This window comes from Triticum aestivum, chromosome 2D, assembly GCF_018294505.1.
Source record: "Triticum aestivum cultivar Chinese Spring chromosome 2D, IWGSC CS RefSeq v2.1, whole genome shotgun sequence".
NCBI classification, from domain to species: domain Eukaryota; kingdom Viridiplantae; phylum Streptophyta; class Magnoliopsida; order Poales; family Poaceae; genus Triticum; species Triticum aestivum.
In genome coordinates, this window is record NC_057799.1 from 650,784,650 (window position 1) to 650,806,002 (window position 21,353).

A 21,353-nucleotide genomic window follows, 5' to 3' on the forward strand; every position below is an offset into this window, starting at 1 on the left:
TTTAATCCCTCCGTCTCAAAATAAGTGTCTTAATCTTAGTACAATTTTGTATTAAAGTTAGTACAAACTTAATATACTTATTTTGGGACGGAGACAGTATTATCCTTGCTTAGTTCCCGGGTTATAATATGTACAGTTGTTGGGATGCCCCCAGTGTTGGAAATATGAGCAATTTACCGAATGATTTTATTGACAGAAATACTAGATAAAGCATGTCTAATATAGCAGAGATAAAACAAGTTATGCAATTCGACAGAGAGAAGATAAATAGCATCTGTATATGTGAACTAGAATCGAACACATCTAGAACAGACACTAGAGCAAGAAGTTGTGACAGAACCTCTAACAGAAAGAGTATGAGAACGTACGGAACGGGAGCAGATGCACCGATCTTGGGGTCGGTGTACTCGCCAGCCATGTCGTCGAGGAGGTTGTCGACGTCGGGGAAGAAGTCGTCGTCGGGGAAGTAGTCGTCGGAGTCCGGGGTGTCTGTGACGAAGAAGTCAGTAGTCGGGCTGAGCGCTCCCCAAAAACCTTATCACTCTTCTCCCGTACAGGACTCAAAAGGTGCGGTTCTGGAGGCCTACTGTCCCGACCTGCGGTGCACACCACAAGCCGGGATGGGGAAGATTGTAGCAGCAGCGCAGTGCTCATGAACTTTTTGGTGAGAGGAAGAGGATCTTCTGGTGTGTTTCTCTGGAGAGGAGTGACCTCTCTTATATAGGCATAGGAGAAGGACGCGAACAGGCTGCGACGGGAGGTGAAGCAACGAAGGGAGACGAAGCGAACAGGTGCGCCGTTCGTATTCAGTCTCCACTACAGCAAAACGTTTCAGCTCCCGCGTGACCTTTCGTATACCGGTCGTGTGTGGCAAAAATTTAGACATCGGCTCGGCTCATTCCCGCAACCCGCGTCGCGTCGTGGCGCGGCGGGCGGCGGAGGAGGAGCGCGTGTGGATGTCCCTCTTGTTCTCATGCTCATACAAGTGGGGAAATAGCCTCCCTTATAAAGAGGTCCAACTCCCTCTAAACTAGCAATGTGGGACTAAACTTTAGTTCCACCTCTTGCCTTGCACAAATGGCATGCGTGGGCCTCTAGGATTTATTAGGAATTTCTGAAACTGCTATTGGGCTAGGCCCAAAATAGAAAAAAATTCCAGCAATCCTCCACCAGATCCCAGAGGCACACAAAATTTGCCTTTGGTTCCAAAACACTGTTTTATATACCGGCACTACAGTGGAGACTGTTAAGTTGAACTTCCACCTAGAACTCTATGCTACACTAGTAAGCAACTTGAACAATGGACTGGGCCTTGAACTGCAAGTTTTTTGCGAATCTAGCTTCACATAAAGCCTTGACCGATACGTGGCTACCGTGGGTCTTCCCCGCGGGTGGAGCTTATACGTCATACTCCAAGACCTTTCATGAGTTTACTAGAGAGAACCCTACTCTCATAGATTGCGACGTTTAACAATCCGACTCATATAGGTGCGTTCTTCAAAAGATGTTCTGCAGGACAACATCTCTGCTTAAATGAGCCACTTAGAACACATTAAGATATACATCAACCTGCCATGCAGTTTTAGGTGAGTATTGCATCTTCATGGAGTGGTATTGTTAATAGTAAGGATACTCTCCTCTTAGTTGATCAACAGCTTGTCTTCCACATCTAATTAACGGGATCTCCGATCACAAAGAATAGGTTACCACTGTGAACAACTCTTATTGTGGGTCTTATACCCATCTCCCTCGATGCATTATCTATCACATTACGTGATAGACCCTTAGTAAAAGGATCTGCCAGATTTTTAGATGTTTGGATATAATCCAATGCAATAACTCCGGAGTTTCTCATTTTCCTGACAGACTTTAACCTTCTCTGAACGTGTCTTGATGACTTCATGTTATCCTTTGAGCTGCTCACTTTCGTGATCACAGTTTGATTGTCGCAGTTCATAAGGATACCCAGTACAGGTTTCTCAACAACCGGCAAGTCATTCAAGAGCTGACGAAGCCAATCTGCTTCGACCGTAGCTGTATCTAGTGCTGTGAGTTCTGCTTCCATTGTTGACCTCGTTAAGATGGTCTGCTTGCAAGACTTCCAAGAAACAGCGCCACCTCCATGAGTGAATACATATCTGCTCGTGGCCTTTATCTCATCAGCATCTGAGATCCAGTTTGAGTCACTATACCCTTCAAGCACCTTTGGGTGCCCAGTGTAGTGAATTCCATAATTCGCAGTGCCTTTCAAATAAGGCAAAACTCTCTCTAGAGCTTTCCAATGCACATCTCCTGGTTTTGAGACAAACCGACTTAGTTTGCTAACAGCAAAAGAGATGTCAGGTCTTGTAGCACTGGCTAAGTACATAAGCGAGCCAATAATCTGAGAATATTTCAATTGGTCTCTAGCAATTCTTTGATTCTTTCGAAGTAACACACTCGCATCATATGGTGTTGGAGAGGGCGTGCAGTCACCATAGCCAAAGCGACTCAAGATCTTTTCCACATAGTGAGATTGAAGCAATGTAATCCCACCATCATTATCTCTCAACAACTTGATGTTCAGAATGACATCAGCCACTCCTAAATCCTTCATCTCAAAACAACGAGATAGGAAATCCTTGCCTCCTTAATAACATTCAGATTTGTTCCGAAAATTAGTATGTCGTCAACATACAAGCAAAGGATAACTCCCTCGCCCCCACCATGGCGATGGTACACACATTTGTCAGCTTCGTTTACAACAAAGCCTGCAGCTGTTGGAGTTCTTTCAAACTTCCCATGCCACTGTTTGGGTGCTTGCTTGAGTCCATACAAAGACTTTAGCAACTTGCACACTTTTCTTTCCTGACCATCTAGCACAAACCCATCTGGTTGTTCCATATAAATTTCCTCATCCAACTCTCCATTTAGGAAAGCAGTCTTAACATCCATTTGATGAACGAGAAGACCATGTGAGGCAGCTAGTGAAAGTAGAACTCGAATAGTGGTCAGTCGAGCCACAGGTGAGTAAGTATCAAAGAAGTCTTCACCTTCCTTTTGGGTATAACCCTTAGCCACGAGCCGAGCCTTGTACTTTTCAATAGTACCATCAGGCCTAAGCTTCTTCTTGAATACCCATTTGCATCCTATAGGTTTGCACCCATAAGGATGATCAGTTATCTCCCAAGTTTCATTCGCCAAGATGGAATCCATCTCGCTACGAACCGCTTCCTTCCAGTAGTCAGCATCTTCATATGCATAGGCCTCTGAAATAGAACTGGGAGTATCATCTATGAGATACACAAGAAAATCATCACCAAAGTACTTTGCAGTCCTCTGTCTCTTGCTCCTAGTAGGAACTTCATTGTTCTCCTCCACAGGACTTTCAAAGTGTTCCATCGAAATGGCAGGTCCGGTATTGTAACTGGTTCCTGATTCGATGAACTAGGCATCTCCTGATTAGATGAGGTAGCCATATCCTTCATGGGAAAGATATCTTCAAAGAAAGTCGCATCATTCGACTCCATGATCGTACCGACATGCATGTCAGGTACCTCAGATTTTACAACCAAGAATCTATAGCCAATGCTATGAAAAGCATATCCCAGGAAAACACAATCCACAGTCTTTGGTCCAAGCTTCCGCTTCTTTGGAATAGGAACATTGACTTTCGCCAAACAACCCCATGTTCGTAGATAAGAGAGTTTTAACCTTTTCTTCTCCCATTCCTCGAATGGAGTTATTTCTTTGTTCTTTGTGGGAACTCGGTTTAGGACATGACATGCCGTCAATATCGTCTCCCCCCACCATGCCTTGGAGAGACCCGATGTGTCTAACATGGCGTTAACCAAATCAGTTAGAGTACGGTTCTTTCTTTCGGCCACCCCATTTGACTGAGGTGAATAGGGAGGCGTCCTCTCATGGATTATACCATGTTCCGCACAAAAAGCATCAAATTCATTGGAAAAATACTCTCCACCACGATCGGACCTAAGCCTCTTGATTTTCCGATCAAGTTGGTTTTCCACTTCAGCTTTATAGATCTTGAAAAAGTTCAAAGCCACATCCTTAGATTTCAGAAGATACACACGGCAGTATCTAGTGGAGTCATCAATTAATGTCATAAAATATTTCTTTCCACCTTTTTCAAAACACCATTCATTTCACATAGATCTGAATGTATGAGCTCTAGTGGTCCAAGATTTCTCGTTTTCGCAGCCGTGTGAGACTTACGAGGTTGCTTAGCTTGCACACACACTTGACACTTAGATCCCTTGACAGTGGTGAAACTAGGGATTAAGTTCAACTTTGCTAGTCGCGACATGCAACCAAAGTTAACATGACAAAGACGTGAATGCCACACATTTGATTCACTATTGTTGCAAACATGATTAACAACTTTATTGCAAATGTCTGATAAGGATAAACGAAACAGGCCTCCTGACTCATAGCCTTTACCAACAAAGGTTCCATACTTGGATATTACAAATTTATTTGACTCAAAGACAAGCTTGTAGCCATCTCTACACAGAAGAGATCCTCTAACAAGATTTTTATTGACGGAGGGGACATAATGCATGTTCTTCAGCCGCACGATCTTCCCCGAAGTAAACTTCAGATCGACCGTGCCAACACCACGAACAGAAGCACTTGAACCGTTGCCCATCAGCACGGTTGAAGTCCCTGCGGTCTGATAAGACGAAAACATGGAAATATCACCGCATACATGTGTTGGAAATATGCCCTAGAGGCAATAATAAATGGTTATTATTATATTTCCTTGTTCATGATAATTGTCTATTGTTCATGCTATAATTGTGTTATCCGGAAATCATAATACATGTGTGAATGCATAGACCACAACGTGTCCCTAGTAAGCCTCTAGTTGACTAGCTCGTTGATCAACAGATAGTCATGGTTTCCTGACTATGGACATTGGATGTCATTGATAACGGGATCACATCATTAGGACAATGATGTGATGGACAAGACCCAATCCTAAGCATAGCTCAAAGATCGTGTAGTTCGTTTGCTAGAGCTTTTCCAATGTCAAGTATCTTTTCCTTAGACCATGAGATCGTGTAACTCCCGGATGCCGTAGGAGTGCTTTGGGTGTGCCAAACGTCACAACGTAACTGGGTGACTATAAAGGTACACTACAGGTATCTCTGAAAGTGTCTGTTGGGTTGACACGGATCGAGACTGGGATTTGTCACTCCGTATGACGGAGAGGTATCTCTGGGCCCACTCGGTAATGCATCATCATAATGAGCTCAATGTGACTAAGGAGTTAGCCACGGGATCATGCATTACGGCACGAGTAAAGTGACTTGCCGGTAACGAGATTGAACAAGGTATTGGGATACCGACGATCAAATCTCGGGGAAGTAACGTACCGATTGACAAAGGGAATTGTATACGGGATTGATTGAATCCTCGACATCGTGGTTCATCCGATGAGATCATCGTGGAGCATGTGGGAGTCAACATGGGTATCCAGATCCCGCTGTTGCTTATTGACCGGAGAGGTGTCTCGGTCATGTCTGCATGTCTCCCGAACCCGTAGGGTCTACACACTTAAGGTTCGGTGACGCTAGGGTTGTAGAGATGTAAGTATGCGGAAACCCGAAAGTTGTTCGGAGTCCCGGATGAGATCCCGGACGTCACGAGGAGTTCCGGAATGGTCCGGAGGTGAAGAATTATATATAGGAAGTCCAGTTTCGGCCACCGGGAAAGTTTCGGGGGTTATCGGTATTGTACCGGGACCACCGGAAGGGTCCCGGGGGTCCACCGGGTGGGGCCACCTGTCCCGGAGGGCCCCATGGGCTGAAGTGGGAAGGGAACCAGCCCTTAGTGGGCTGGGGCACCCCCCCTTGGGCCTCCCCCTGCGCCTAGGGTTGGAAACCCTAGGGGTGGGGGGCGCCCCACTTGCCTTGGGGGCAAGCCACCCCCTTGGCCGCCGCCCCCCCTTAGATGGGATCTCCAGGGTGGCCGGCGCCCCCCCCCCCCCAGGACCCCTATAAATAGTGGGGGGGAGGGAGGGCAGCACCACCACAGCCCCTGGTGCCTCCCTCTCCCCCTCCAACACCTCTCCCTCCCGCTTGTGCTTGGTGAAGCCCTGTCGGGATCCCCGCTACTTCCACCACCACGCCGTCGTGCTGCTGGATCTCCATCAACCTCTCCTTCCCCTTTTCTGGATCAAGAAGGAGGAGACGTATCTGCTCCGTACGTGTGTTGAACGCGGAGGTGCCGTCCGTTCGGCACTCGGTCATCGGTGATTTGGATCAAGGCGAGTACGACTCCATCAACCCCGTTCACTAGAACGCTTCCGCTCGCGATCTACAAGGGTATGTAGATGCACTCCTTTCCCCTCGTTGCTAGTATACTCCATAGATGGATCTTGGTGATGCGTAGAAAATTTTAAAATTCTGCTACGATCCCCAACAGTGGCATCATGAGCCATGCCTATGCGTAGTTACTATGCACGAGTAGAACACAAAGCAGTTGTGGGCGTAGATGTTGTCAATTTTTCTTGCCACTACTAGTCTTATCTTGTTTCGGCGGTATTGTGGGATGAAGCGGCCCGGACCGACCTTACACGTACGCTTACGTGAGACAGGTTCCACCGACTGACATGCACTAGTTGCATAAGGTGGCTAGCGGGTGTCTGTCTCTCCCACTTTAGTCGGAACGGATTCGATGAAAAGGGTCCTTGTGAAGGGTAAATAGAAATTGGCATATCACGTTGTGGTTTTACGTAGGTAAGAAACGTTCTTGCTAGAAACCTATACAAGCCACGTAAAAACTTGCAACAACAATTAGAGGACGTCTAACTTGTTTTTGCAGCATGTGCCTTGTGATGTGATATGGCCAGAAGATGTGATGAATGATATATGTGATGTATGAGATTGATCATATTCTTGTAATAGGATTCACGACTTGCATGTCGATGAGTATGACAACTGGCAGGAGCCATAGGAGTTGTCTTTATTTTTTGTATGACCTGCGTGTCATTGAATAATGCCATGTAAATTACTTTACTTTATTGCTAAACGCGTTAGCCATAGAAGGAGAAGTAATCGTTGGCGTGACAATTTCATGAAGACACAATGATGGAGATCATGATGATGGAGATCATGGTGTCATGCCGGTGACGAAGATGATCATGGCGCCCCGAAGATGGAGATCAAAGGAGCAAAATGATATTGGCCATATCATGTCACTATTTGATTGCATGTGATGTTTATCATGTTTTGCATCTTATTTGCTTAGAACGACGGTAGTAAGTAAGATGATCCCTTATAATAATTTCAAGAAAGTGTTCCCCCTAACTATGCACCGTTGCGAAGGTTCGTTGTTTCGAAGCACCACGTGATGATCGGGTGTGATAGATTCTAACGTTCGCATACAACGGGTGTTGACGAGCCTAGCATGTACAGACATGGCCTCGGAACACACGCAATACACTTAGGTTGACTTGACGAGCCTAGCATGTACAGACATGGCCTCGAAACATGGAAGACCGAAAGGTCGAGCATGAGTCGTATAGAAGATACGATCAACATGGAGATGTTCACCGATCTTGACTAGTCCGTCTCACGTGATGATCGGACACGGCCTAGTTAACTCGGATCATGTTTCACTTAGATGACTAGAGGGATGTCTATCTGAGTGGGAGTTCATTGAATAATTTGATTAGATGAACTTAATTATCATGAACTTAGTCTAAAATCTTTACAATATGTCTTGTAGATCATATGGCCCACGTTGTCCTCAACTTCAACGCGTTCCTAGAGAAAACCAAGCTGAAAGATGATGGCAGCAACTATACGGACTGGGTCCGGAACCTGAGGATCATCCTCATAGCTGCCAAGAAAGATTATGTCTTAGAAGCACCGCTAGGTGAAGCACCCATCCCAGAGAACCAAGACGTTATGAACGCTTGGCAATCACGTGCTGATGATTACTCCCTCGTTCAGTGCGGCATGCTTTATAGCTTAGAACCGGGGCTCCAAAAGCGTTTTGAGAAACATGGAGCATATGAGATGTTCGAAGAGCTGAAAATGGTTTTCCAAGCTCATGCCCGGGTCGAGAGATATGAAGTCTCCGACAAGTTCTTCAGCTGTAAAATGGAGGAAAATAGTTCTATCAGTGAGCACATACTCAGAATATCTGGGTTACACAACCGCTTGTCTCAGCTGGGAGTTAATCTCCCGGATGACGCGGTCATTGACAGAATCCTTCAGTCGCTTCCACCAAGCTACAAGAGCTTTGTGATGAACTTCAATATGCAGGGGATGGAAAAGACCATTCCTGAGGTATATTCAATGCTGAAATCAGCGGAGTTGGAGATCAAAAAGGAACATCAAGTGTTGATGGTGAATAAAACCACTAAGTTCAAGAAAGGCAAGGGTAAGAAGAACTTCAAGAAGGACGGCAAGGGAGTTGCCGCGCCCGGTAAGCCAGATGCCGGGAAGAAGTCAAAGAATGGACCCAAGCCTGAGACTGAGTGCTTTTATTGCAAGGGAAGTGGTCACTGGAAGCGGAACTGCCCCAAATACTTAGCGGACAAGAAGGCCGGCAACACCAAAGGTATATGTGATATACATGTAATTGATGTGTACCTTACCAGTACTCATAGTAGCTCCTGGGTATTTGATACCGGTGCGGTTGCTCATATTTGTAACTCAAAACAGGAACTGCGGAATAAGCGGAGACTGGCGAAGGACGAGGTGACGATGCGCGTCGGGAATGGTTCCAAGGTCGATGTGATCGCCGTCGGCACGCTGCCTCTACATTTACCTACGGGATTAGTTTTAAACCTCAATAATTGTTATTTAGTGCCAGCTTTGAGCATGAACATTGTATCTGGATCTCGTTTAATTCGAGATGGCTACTCATTTAAATCCGAGAATAATGGTTGTTCTATTTATATGAGAGATATGTTTTATGGTCATGCCCCGCTGGTCAATGGTTTATTCTTGATGAATCTCGAACGTGATGTTACACATATTCATAGTGTGAATACCAAAAGATGTAAAGTTGATAACGATAGTCCCACATACTTGTGGCACTGCCGCCTTGGTCACATTGGTGTCAAACGCATGAAGAAGCTCCATGCAGATGGACTTTTGGAGTCTCTTGATTACGAATCATTTGACACGTGCGAACCATGCCTCATGGGTAAGATGACCAAGACTCCGTTCTCCGGAACAATGGAGCGAGCAACCAAGTTATTGGAAATCATACATACCGATGTGTGCGGTCCAATGAGTGTTGAGGCTCGCGGAGGATATCGTTATGTTCTCACTGTGAGGTTGAGAATCAACGTGACGGGAAAATAAAGTTCTTACGATCAGATCGTGGTGGAGAATATTTAAGTCACGAATTTGGTATGCACTTAAGGAAATGTGGAATCGTTTCACAACTCACGCCGCCTGGAACACCTCAGCGAAACGGTGTGTTCGAATGTCGTAATCGCACTCTATTGGATATGGTGCGATCTATGATGTCTCTTACCGATCTACGGCTCTCATTTTGGGGCTATGCTTTAGAGACTGCCGCATTCACTTTAAATAGGGCTCCGTCGAAATCCGTTGAGACGACACCGTATGAATTATGGTTTGGGAAGAAACCTAAGCTGTCGTTTCTAAAAGTTTGGGGATGCGATGCTTATGTCAAGAAACTTCAACCTGAAAAGCTCGAACCCAAGTCGGAAAAATGCGTCTTCATAGGATACCCTAAGGAAACCATTGGGTATACCTTCTACCTCAGATCCGAAGGCAAGATCTTTGTTGCCAAGAACGGGTCCTTTCTGGAGAAAGAGTTTCTCTCGAAAGAAGTGAGTGGGAGGAAAGTGGAACTTGATGAGGTGATAGTCACCCCTTCCGAACCGGAAAGTAGCGCAGCGCGGGAAGATGTTCCTGTGGTGCCTACACCGACTGGGGAGGAAGTTAATGATGATGATCATGAAGCTTCGGATCAAGTTACTGCTGAACTTCGTAGGTCCACAATGACACGTTCCGCACTAGAGTGGTACGGCAACCCTGTCCTGGAAATCATGTTGTTGGACAATGGTGAACCTTCGAACTATGAAGAAGTGATGGCGGGCCCGGATTCCGACAAATGGCTAGAAGCCATGAAATCCGAGATAGGATCCATGTATGAAAACGAAGTATGGACTTTGACTGACTTGCCCGATGATCGGCGAGCCATAGAAAATAAATGGATATTTAAGAAGAAGACAGACGCGGATGGTAATGTGACCATCTATAAGGCTCGACTTGTCGCTAAGGGTTATCGACAAGTTCAAGGGGTTGACTACGATGAGACTTTCTCACCCGTAGCGAAGCTGAAGTCCGTCCGAATCATGTTAGCAATTGCCGCATTCTATGATTATGAGATATGGCAAATGGACGTCAAAACGGCATTCCTTAACGGCTTTCTTAAGGAAGAATTGTATATGATGCAGCTGAAAGGTTTTGTCGATCCTAAGAATGCTAACAAGGTATGCAAGCTCCAGCGCTCCATCTATGGGCTGGTGCAAGCATCTCGGAGTTGGAACATTCGTTTTGATGAGATGATCAAAGCGTTTGGGTTTACACAGACTTATGGAGAAGCCTGTGTTTACAAGAAAGTGAGTGGGAGCTCTGTAGCATTTCTCTTATTATATGTGGATGACATACTATTGATGGGAAATGATATAGAATTCTTGGAAAGTATAAAGGCCTATTTGAATAAGTGTTTTTCAATGAAGGACCTTGGAGAAGCTGCTTATATATTAGGCATCAAGATCTATAGAGATAGATCAAGATGCCTCATTGGTCTTTCACAGAGTACGTACCTTGACAAGATATTGAAGAAGTTCATTATGGATCAGTCCAAGAAGGGGTTCTTGCCTGTATTGCAAGGTGTGCAATTGAGCACGGCTCAATGCCCGACCACGGCAGAAGATAGAGAAAAGATGAGTGTCATCCCCTATGCCTCGGCCATAGGGTCTATTATGTATGCCATGATGTGTACCAGACCTGATGTAAACCTTGCCGTAAGTTTGGTAGGAAGGTACCAAAGTAATCCCGGCATGGAACACTGGACAGCGGTCAAGAATATCCTGAAGTACCTGAAGAGGACTAAGGATATGTTTCTCGTTTATGGAGGTGATGAAGAGCTCGTCGTAAAGGGTTACGTCGATGCTAGCTTCGACACAGATCTGGATGACTCGAAGTCACAAACCGGATACGTGTATATTTTGAATGGAGGGGCAGTAAGCTGGTGCAGTTGCAAGCAAAGCGTCGTGGCGGGATCTACATGTGAAGCGGAGTACATGGCAGCCTCAGAGGCAGTGCAAGAAGCAATCTGGATGAAGGAGTTCATTACCGACCTAGGGGTGATTCCCAATGCGTCGGGCCCGATGACTCTCTTTTGTGACAACACTGGAGCTATTGCCCTTGCCAAGGAGCCCAGGTTATACAGGAAGACCAGGCATATCAAGCGTCGCTTCAACTCCATTCGTGAAAGTGTTCAAAATGGAGACATAGATATTTGTAAAGTACATACGGACCTGGATGTAGCAGATCCGTTGACTAAACCTCTCCCTAGAGCAAAACATGATCAACACCAGAACTCTATGGGTGTTCGATTCATCACAATGTAACTAGATTATTGACTCTAGTGCAAGTGGGAGACTGTTGGAAATATGCCCTAGAGGCAATAATAAATGGTTATTATTATATTTCCTTGTTCATGATAATTGTCTATTGTTCATGCTATAATTGTGTTATCCGGAAATCATAATACATGTGTGAATGCATAGACCACAACGTGTCCCTAGTAAGCCTCTAGTTGACTAGCTCGTTGATCAACAGATAGTCATGGTTTCCTGACTATGGACATTGGATGTCATTGATAACGGGATCACATCATTAGGACAATGATGTGATGGACAAGACCCAATCCTAAGCATAGCTCAAAGATCGTGTAGTTCGTTTGCTAGAGCTTTTCCAATGTCAAGTATCTTTTCCTTAGACCATGAGATCGTGTAACTCCCGGATGCCGTAGGAGTGCTTTGGGTGTGCCAAACGTCACAACGTAACTGGGTGACTATAAAGGTACACTACAGGTATCTCTGAAAGTGTCTGTTGGGTTGACACGGATCGAGACTGGGATTTGTCACTCCGTATGACGGAGAGGTATCTCTGGGCCCACTCGGTAATGCATCATCATAATGAGCTCAATGTGACTAAGGAGTTAGCCACGGGATCATGCATTACGGCACGAGTAAAGTGACTTGCCGGTAACGAGATTGAACAAGGTATTGGGATACCGACGATCGAATCTCGGGGAAGTAACGTACCGATTGACAAAGGGAATTGTATACGGGATTGATTGAATCCTCGACATCGTGGTTCATCCGATGAGATCATCGTGGAGCATGTGGGAGTCAACATGGGTATCCAGATCCCGCTGTTGGTTATTGACCGGAGAGGTGTCTCGGTCATGTCTGCATGTCTCCCGAACCCGTAGGGTCTACACACTTAAGGTTCGGTGACGCTAGGGTTGTAGAGATGTAAGTATGCGGAAACCCAAAAGTTGTTCGGAGTCCCGGATGAGATCCCGGACATCACAGGAGTTCCGGAATGGTCCGGAGGTGAAGAATTATATATAGGAAGTCCAGTTTCGGCCACCGGGAAAGTTTCGGGGGTTATCGGTATTGTACCGGGACCACCGGAAGGGTCCCGGGGGTCCACCGGGTGGGGCCACCTGTCCCGGAGGGCCCCATGGGCTGAAGTGGGAAGGGAACCAGCCCTTAGTGGGCTGGGGCGCCCCCCTTGGGCCTCCCCCTGCGCCTAGGGTTGGAAACCCTAGGGGTGGGGGGCGCCCCACTTGCCTTGGGGGCAAGCCACCCCCTTGGCCGCCGCCCCCCCTCAGATGGGATCTCCAGGGTAGCCGGCGCCCCCCCCAGGACCCCTATAAATAGTGGGGGGAGGGCAGCAGCACCACAGCCCATGGCGCCTCCCTCTCCCCCTGCAACACCTCTCCCTCCCGCTTGTACTTGGCGAAGCCCTGCCGGGATCCCCGCTACTTCCACCACCACGCCGTCGTGCTGCTGGATCTCCATCAACCTCTCCTTCCCCCTTGCTGGATCAAGAAGGAGGAGACGTCGCTGCTCCGTACGTGTGTTGAACGCGGAGGTGCCGTCCGTTCGGCACTCGGTCATCGGTGATTTGGATCACGGCGAGTACGACTCCATCAACCCCGTTCACTAGAACGCTTCCGCTCGCGATCTACAAGGGTATGTAGATGCACTCCTTTCCCCTCGTTGCTAGTATACTCCATAGATGGATCTTGGTGATGCGTAGAAAATTTTAAAATTCTGCTACGATCCCCAACAACATGCACATTAGCACCCGTGTCAATCAACCAATCAGGACAATGACATACTGAAAGAATAGTGGGAAATATACCGTACCCAACATCCTTCATGTCAGTGTCTCCAATGACAACATTAGCGGTCTTGCCTCCTTTCCCAGGATGACGCTTGTCATAGCGATTAGGGCAACTAGGAGCCCAATGATCAGGATCCCCACACACATGACAAACACCTTTCTTCTTGTCATTCTTCTTCTTGAAGTTCGTGTGTTGCACAACCTTGTTCTTCCCATCAAACTTGCCCTTGTTCTTGAACTTGTGGGGCTGGAAGTTCTTCTTCTGTACCAGATTGGCACTAGATCCTCCGTCAATACCTCGAGCACGTGTGTCCTTTGCTCTCGCCTTTTCTTCCACATCAAGAGTACCAATGAGATCCGGAACGGAAAACTCCTGTCTCTTATGTTTCATAAGGTAGCAAAGTTCCTCCACGAAGGAGGAAGCTTAGTGATGATACCTCCGGCAACAAACTTGTCCGGTAGCATACAACTGAAGTGCTCAAGTTCTCTAGCAAATGACTGTATCTCATGAGCTTGCTCAACCACGGAGCGCTCTTCAGTCATCCTGTAATCATAGAATTGCTCCATGATGTACAGCTCAGTGCCAGCATCCGAGACCCCAGACTTGGCCTCGAGTGAATCCCACATATCTTTTCCATTATCAATTGACGCATAAGCATCAACTATGTTCTTACCAAGAACACTCAAGAGAGCAGTCTTAAACAGAGTATCCATTTTCTGAAAAGCTTGTGCCTGTTGAGCATCAAGCTCCCCTTCATGTTTGCCAAGAGTGGCGTCATAGCAACTCATGGTTTGAAACCATAAGAGTGCTCTCACGCGCCACCTCTTATAGTGGATACCCTCAAACATAGGAGGTCTCATGGAAGCAGCAAAACCACTTGGGGTAACCTGCCTATAATAAGGTTTTTGGATTGTTGGAAATATGAGCAATTTACCGAATGATTTTATTGACAGAAATACTAGATAAAGCATGACTAATATAGTAGAGATAAAACAAGTCATGCAATTCGACAGAGAGAAGGTAAATAGCATCTGTATATGTGAACTAGAACCGAACTCATCTGAACAGACACTAGAGACGACGGGAGGTGAAGCAACGAAGGGAGACGAAGCGAACAGGCAGCACGCGAAGAGGTGCGCCGTTCGTATTCAGTCTCGCTCGACTCATTCCCGTGGCGCGGCGGGCGGCGGAGGAGGAGCACGCGTGGATATCCCTTTTGTTCTCATGCTCATACAAGTGGGGAAAGAGCCTCCCTTATAAAGAGGTCCAACTCCCTCTAAACTAGCAATGTGGGACTAAACTTTAGTTCCACCTCTTGCCTTGTACGAATGGGCTGCGTGGGCCTCTACGATTTATTAGGAATTTCTGAAAATGCTATTGGGCTAGGCCCAAAATAGACAAAATTCCAGCACCCAGGTCCGGCTTTCTCTAACCTTCGCAAATGATCTTCCCAAATTGACTTTGCCGTTGGGCGCACCCGCAGACCAAAATGAAAAGGCGGACACGGACGTCCGCGCGACCGACACAAATGGACAAAAAGCGGATAAAACGCGCGTCTGTTTTGGGTCAATGGGTTGGAGTTGCTCTCAATGAAACCACTGATTGATCCAAAGTGCAGATGGATGCAGGTCCAGGTGAAAAGAAGCCATAGATCACTTCTGTATTCTGGCTGGAAGAACCAAGTGAAGTGCAGGCAGCTCCTGGTGGATGGACAAATCGATTGGCTAGCTAGCTCAGCTAGGTGGTATAGCCAGAAGGAGCTGTCTCTCCGAACCTGACGGTGCAGCCGACGGCGACCCCACCATCCACTCCGCCGTGCAGCCGTCGACATCTTGGTTCCTGTACCATGCATCTTGGTCGCAGTAGCTTGATTGTCTTCATCCGTTCATGCCGTGATGACCAGGATGCAGCTGAGAATCACATCACATGCATGTTAATTAAGGCAGCTCGGTCCTTTTCACCCACTGATAGACAGATTGATTGTTTACTACAGTTGGCCTTGTTATGGAGCCGCACGTATATATCTTAGCTAGTGGATACATACTACATCGGATCTGACGGGGCCAAAAATATCCGGCCTGACTGACGGGTTTAACAACGAAAATGTTTGTAATTACCATGCTGTATCGGTCATCTGCTGGACGGCTTTGAAGTTTGAATTGGCAAACAAGGCAAGGGCTGATTTTTCAGAGCAACCGCCTCCACTACATCTTTTATTTTCTACAGCCGGCTATTCAAATCATCTTCCAGCCTACTGTAGATATTTTCCTTGGTTGGGTTGGGAATTGGGACGGCCTCTTGAACCAATCATGATCATTTGATCATCTTCCTTCCTTCCTTTCTTTCTGGACGGACGCTCTCTCTTTCTTCTCTGCTTTTAGTTAGTGATGATGATGATGATGCATATTCCAATCCAGATGTAGGGATTTGATTCGCATCTATCTGCTTTTGGACCTTTTGAGCTTTCACGTATCTGTTGGCATTGGTGCTCTGTCAGCAGTGCCCTTTAGCCTAAGCAACAGTTCATCCGGAAAGCAACACCACCATTAATTGTACTATATATGCACATTCATTCAAAGTGGAAAAGAGAGCTTTCTTCAACAAAATTTTCTAGTACTCCTGCCGCCCGGGAGCCTGGCGGTAGGGTGTGTTTGGCTACCCTTAGGTCGGGTGACGGTAGAAAAAGAGTCAAATCCCGTTTTTGTTTTTAAGGGGGGCCAGATCCAGCTAAGCTATTTCAAAAGGGTTAAAACACTAAATTTGGCCCCTGATGGATGGATAGATTGATTGACTAGCTAGCTATTATTTTTCCGAAATGGAGGCAAAAGATTTGCCTCATAAATTAAATAAGGAGCGAATAGAGTTTTACACGTGAACCACAATCACGATATGACAAATTACTCACGCGATAAAATTACTCCAAGTGTCTTGGCACCTGCAACAACCCAAAGTTTTGCCTCTCCGAGGAAGGATCGGTGGCGGTGCACTCTTGTGATGGAAGACCCGAGAATTTCTATCGTTCGAAATGGTACAAGTAACTAGCATGGTGAGGGAGGCCAAAGCTCGCCGATCAGGGTTTTGCATGCCGGTTCTCTTCTCCCACCAATCCTCAACGGATTCCTCAAGATGCCAAGAGGAGGTATCCATGTGTGTAAGGCCCAACTTCTCGATGACCAAGTTCCAAAGCCGAACCGTGTACTGGCACTTGAAGAAAAGGTGTACTCTCATTTCTTGTTCTCTTTTGCAAAGTTGGCACATACCACAATTTTGCTAACCAAGTTTCTCCAATCTATCGGCGGTCCAAATGCGATATTTCAAAGCTAGCCATGCGAAGAATTTCATCTTGGGTGGCGCCCAAACCTTTCAGATCATGAAATCCATGGGGGGAGTCAACCCCAGGAACTGAGCCTTGTATGTGGTGGCCGCAGAGTAGATCACATCATTTGAGTGCTTCCAGATAATGTCATCCTCAACATGCTGCTGCAGATGGAAGTGATGAAGAAGCATCCAAAATGTAAAGAACTCCTGGATGTGGGCACCGGAGATGACGGCAGTGTGATTGATCTTAAAGATCCAAGCATCTCCATAAAGGGCCTCCCGCACCTTCTAATTTTTTCTCCTCGACGCCTCATAAATTAATGGGGCGTTGTCCTTGGGTTTGAGCCCAAGCAGCCAAGGGGGAGTCCCAAAATGATGTCTTTGCTCCATTCCAAACTATGATTATGGTGGAGGCACAGAAGAAATCAAGGTCCTCCTTGGTGGTACTCCACTGGGAGTACTAGCCAATAGGAGTTGTAAGAACATGATGGTCCAGCCAACGACGACCCCACGGTCCATTTCGCCATAGGCCATGTATAATTTCTTAATTGTGGGTGGTTAATCTATGATGAAATGTCATAGTGATCTAAATAAGTAGTGTGCATTGATTAACCAAAGCTGCTATGACCAAGACCATTGACAGCGGAAGCTTGAAATTTAGGCGAAAAAAGGAATTAAGAAAAAAGGCCATGTTCTCAAGAGAAAAATAAAAGAATACCATGTGTATAGGTTGTAGCTGAAGGACGGATGCATGTTCATTACCTCGAGACAAAAGTGGTGGAGACCTAACTTGATCTTATCATCGACTCATATCATCATACATAAAGCTAGTCAATCAGCCACATGGAAACTTTATGAAGCTTAAGGTAGAATTTGGTCGAGAGAAGGAAAAGGCCCCCACATCTCTCCTGCCTAGAGGGACACATGCGGAAACCCAACAGCTATCGCCGGCATCTCCGCCAACCACTCCCACCACCTCGCCGCAGCCGGAGGAGGTGGCCGTGCTAAGCCCTTGCCGCGGACGGCGGAGGCGGAGCCCCCCTCCTCTCCTCTCGATCGGATCTCACAGCGATGCCAGATGTGCGCGGCGGACCGGCCTGGCGTGCGCCGTCTCTGCTAACGGAGGGCACGAGACGGCCTGGCTCGTGGCGGGCATCGACGACGTGTTCTTGCCGCTCTGGTACCATTGTCGTGGCGGTGAGGCCATTTCGCAGGGGCAGCGAGCACACAAAGAACCAAGTTAGATATAATTTGTAGGCCGAAGCACCAAGGGGTTTAGCAATTGAAAACCTTAGGTAAAGAATAGGTGCATGCTCAGTAAATGGCTATGCAGGCTATCTGTAGAGGGGAAAGGTGTGTGGATACAGTTATTGCGTAACAAATATTTGCAATCCAAGACCCTCGCACAAGCGATCATGGTACCGAATGATTCCCTCTTTTTGAAGGGGTTGACGAGGTCAAAGGTTGCCTTCTTCAATAGGACCAAATTCATTGTAGGGAACGGTAATACTAGTAGATTTTGGGAAGATACATGGCTAGAGGACACCAGAAGGAAATTCATGGCACCTGAAGACATCAAAGATTAAAAGCATTTTTATAAAGGAACTTGTTAATATCGATGTTGCTATTTTACACTGGAGCACCAGCCCAACTAATAAAACTGCCACAGGCTAGCTTTGCTTGAAACATTCTACTAGTGTTTGCAGGAAGGTCCAGACCACTGTCGATGGAGTGTTATTTCTTAATTGCCGGCGGTTAATCTGTGATGCAATGTTTAGTATGTCACGGTAATCACAAACAAGTTGTCTACACTTGATTACCTAACCAAGGTGACATGGCCATGACCAATCCATGGACAGCGAGAGCATGAAAGCTAGACTAAAAAGGGTTAAGGTGGCTTTTGCACTACTCTTAGAGGCGAGCCTAGCTGTCAATTACTAACAATAGCTAGCCAAGCTGAAGTCCATTAGGTTGGTCGTAATGGTAGTATCATAACTAGTATCATGCATGTCAAGTAGACAATTTTGATGAGGTGTCACATAATTAAATGAAGAAAGAAATAGTTGAGTATCATATCATGATACCGTATCATAATAAATGCTAAGCTACTACATGTCATGCATGACAATAAATAAAATACTACATGATACTAATATATGATACTATGCATTACAGAGGTAGTATCATACACTAGTATCATATGCATGATACTAGTATATGATACTATCCATTACGACCAGCCTTAACCGAGCCCGATCTGACCATCATGGGCTTCTCGATCAAATCGTACATATGAGGCACATGGAAGCTTAGGTTAGCTAGAATAGGGTTTAGCACTTTCACTTTGGCAAAAGAAACGGGAAGTGGCTATCATGGTAGGCATGTCACATTGTCACACACCATGCCCTTGCTGAGATCCAATCCTGATAGTAAAATAAACACCCCGGATTTGTCTCTCTCTTGGGGTGTTAAGCTGGCCCGAGATTGGCTAATCAAGCCTGGAATTAAGTACAGTACTATATTATCCTTGCTGAGTTCCCCGGTTAAACTAGTACAGTTGCTGTGGTATCCCCCCGGGTTCCAACTTTCTGTAACCTGCCCAAATCACCCCTGCAAATTGACCATTAATCTGCCCAAACTGACACTGCGAATGAAACCACTGATTGATCCAAAGCGCGGGAAAGACTTGTATAGGATCTGTTCTTAGGTGTGATCAATAAGATCAATCATTTTGAAGATACAAAACATGTTAAAAAAATTCTGAAATTTTTTGGAGACATACATCCATGTTTGATGTACAAGCTCAAAAAGTTTCAGCTCCCAAATCGTACTACACTTAGAGAAACAAAAAAGACAAAATTAGATGTGAATAGTGTCAAATACTATTCATCCCAAAGTTGATACTATTCATAATCGAATTTATCTTTTTCGAACCGCTAACTGTAGATCGAGTTTTGAGCTGGTTTTTTTAAAGAGTTGTAGACATACCCCACAGGTATGTTGTACATTTTTTGCAGATTTTTTTGGACTGTGAAAATATGAAATATTTGAGTTGATCCTATGATCTCACCTAAAAGGCTGATCCTATACAAGTCTTCAGGCTGGGTCCAGGTGAATCGATTGGCTAGCTTAGCTCAGCACAGCTAGGTAGATACTGATGATGACCCCACCGTCCATTCTGCCGTGCCGCTGTCGGCATCTTGGTTCCTGCACCATGCATCTCGGTCGATTGTCTTCGTCCGGTCTTTTATGCCGTGATGGCCAGGATTCATCATATGGCAAGTGAGAATCACATCACATGCAGATTAATTAAGGTAGCTCCGTCATTTTCACCCACTGACAGATTGATGGTTTAATAGAACTACAGTTGGCCTTGTTATGGTGCTATACATAGCTTAGCTGGTGGATCTGACGGGGCGAAAAATATCCGGTCTGACGGGTTTAACAACGAATGGTTAGGGGCGCCGTCCCTGTCAGTACGGGAATAAAATGTTTCTAATTCTACCGTGCTGTATCGATCATCGGCTGGACGGCTTTGAAGTTTGAATTGGCAAACAAGGCAAGGGCTGATTTTTCAGAGCAACCGTCTCCACTTTAGTAGTACATCTTTTCTTTTCTACGGCCGACTCCGAATTCGTACTATTCAATTCATCTTCCAGCCTAGATATTTTCCCTGGTTGGCTTCTTCGGCCGGTCATGGTCAGTTGATGATCTTCTTTCCTTCCTTTCTTCCTGGGCGGGCGCTCTCTCTTCTCTGCTTTTAGTTAGTGATGTAAGGATTTTATTCGCATCTATCTGCTTTTGGACCTTTTGAGCTTTCAGCTATCTGTTGGCATTGGTGCTCTGTCATCACAACTGCCCTTTAGCCTAAGCAACAGTTCATCCCGAAAGCAACACCACCATTAATTGTACTATATATGCACATTCGTTCAGAGAGGAAAAGAGAGTTGTCCTTCATATAATTCTACTACTAATTATCTCTCTGAAGAAAGTTTCCCTTTTCCTAGTGTACATGCATGTAGATGTACATCAGAGATGGACTACCCTCTCCCCCGACCCCTCCTGAGGGTGTCGTCTTGAAGATTGTGATTCCCTGTGTGCTTTCCCGGGGCTGGACTTGCACGGCATCGCGGCAGGTGGCCGGCGATGCGCCCAGAGGTGGACCGGTGTTTCCTCCTCCGCATCGAAGACGACAGATCTTGGGGGCGTGGCGCAGTGAAGTCTCGGCGTTAGATGCGGGTGAATTGACTCGCGCAGGAGGTTGGAGCTAACTGGCGTCATGGTGACGTCCCGCAAGGTTGATGCGTCGGCAAATGCTCTGAAGATGGATCGGCAGAAGACGGCGGCGGCGGTCTCTGAGAGTGCGCCGGACCGGTGTGTGCCCCAAACCCGGCAGTGGCTTGGTTGTGGCCTCCGGTTCTAGATGTTAGGCTTGCTGCGAGGTCTGTTTGGTATTAGGCTCGGACTATCAGAACCCCTTCATCAAGTGGATAGGAGTAGCGACAGATATTGCCGGAACGGTGGCTTCAGACTTACTGATGTATTACTTTGTAAGGTCTTCGTGAATAGTTAATAAAGTGGCTGCATGCATCGCCCAGATACAAAGA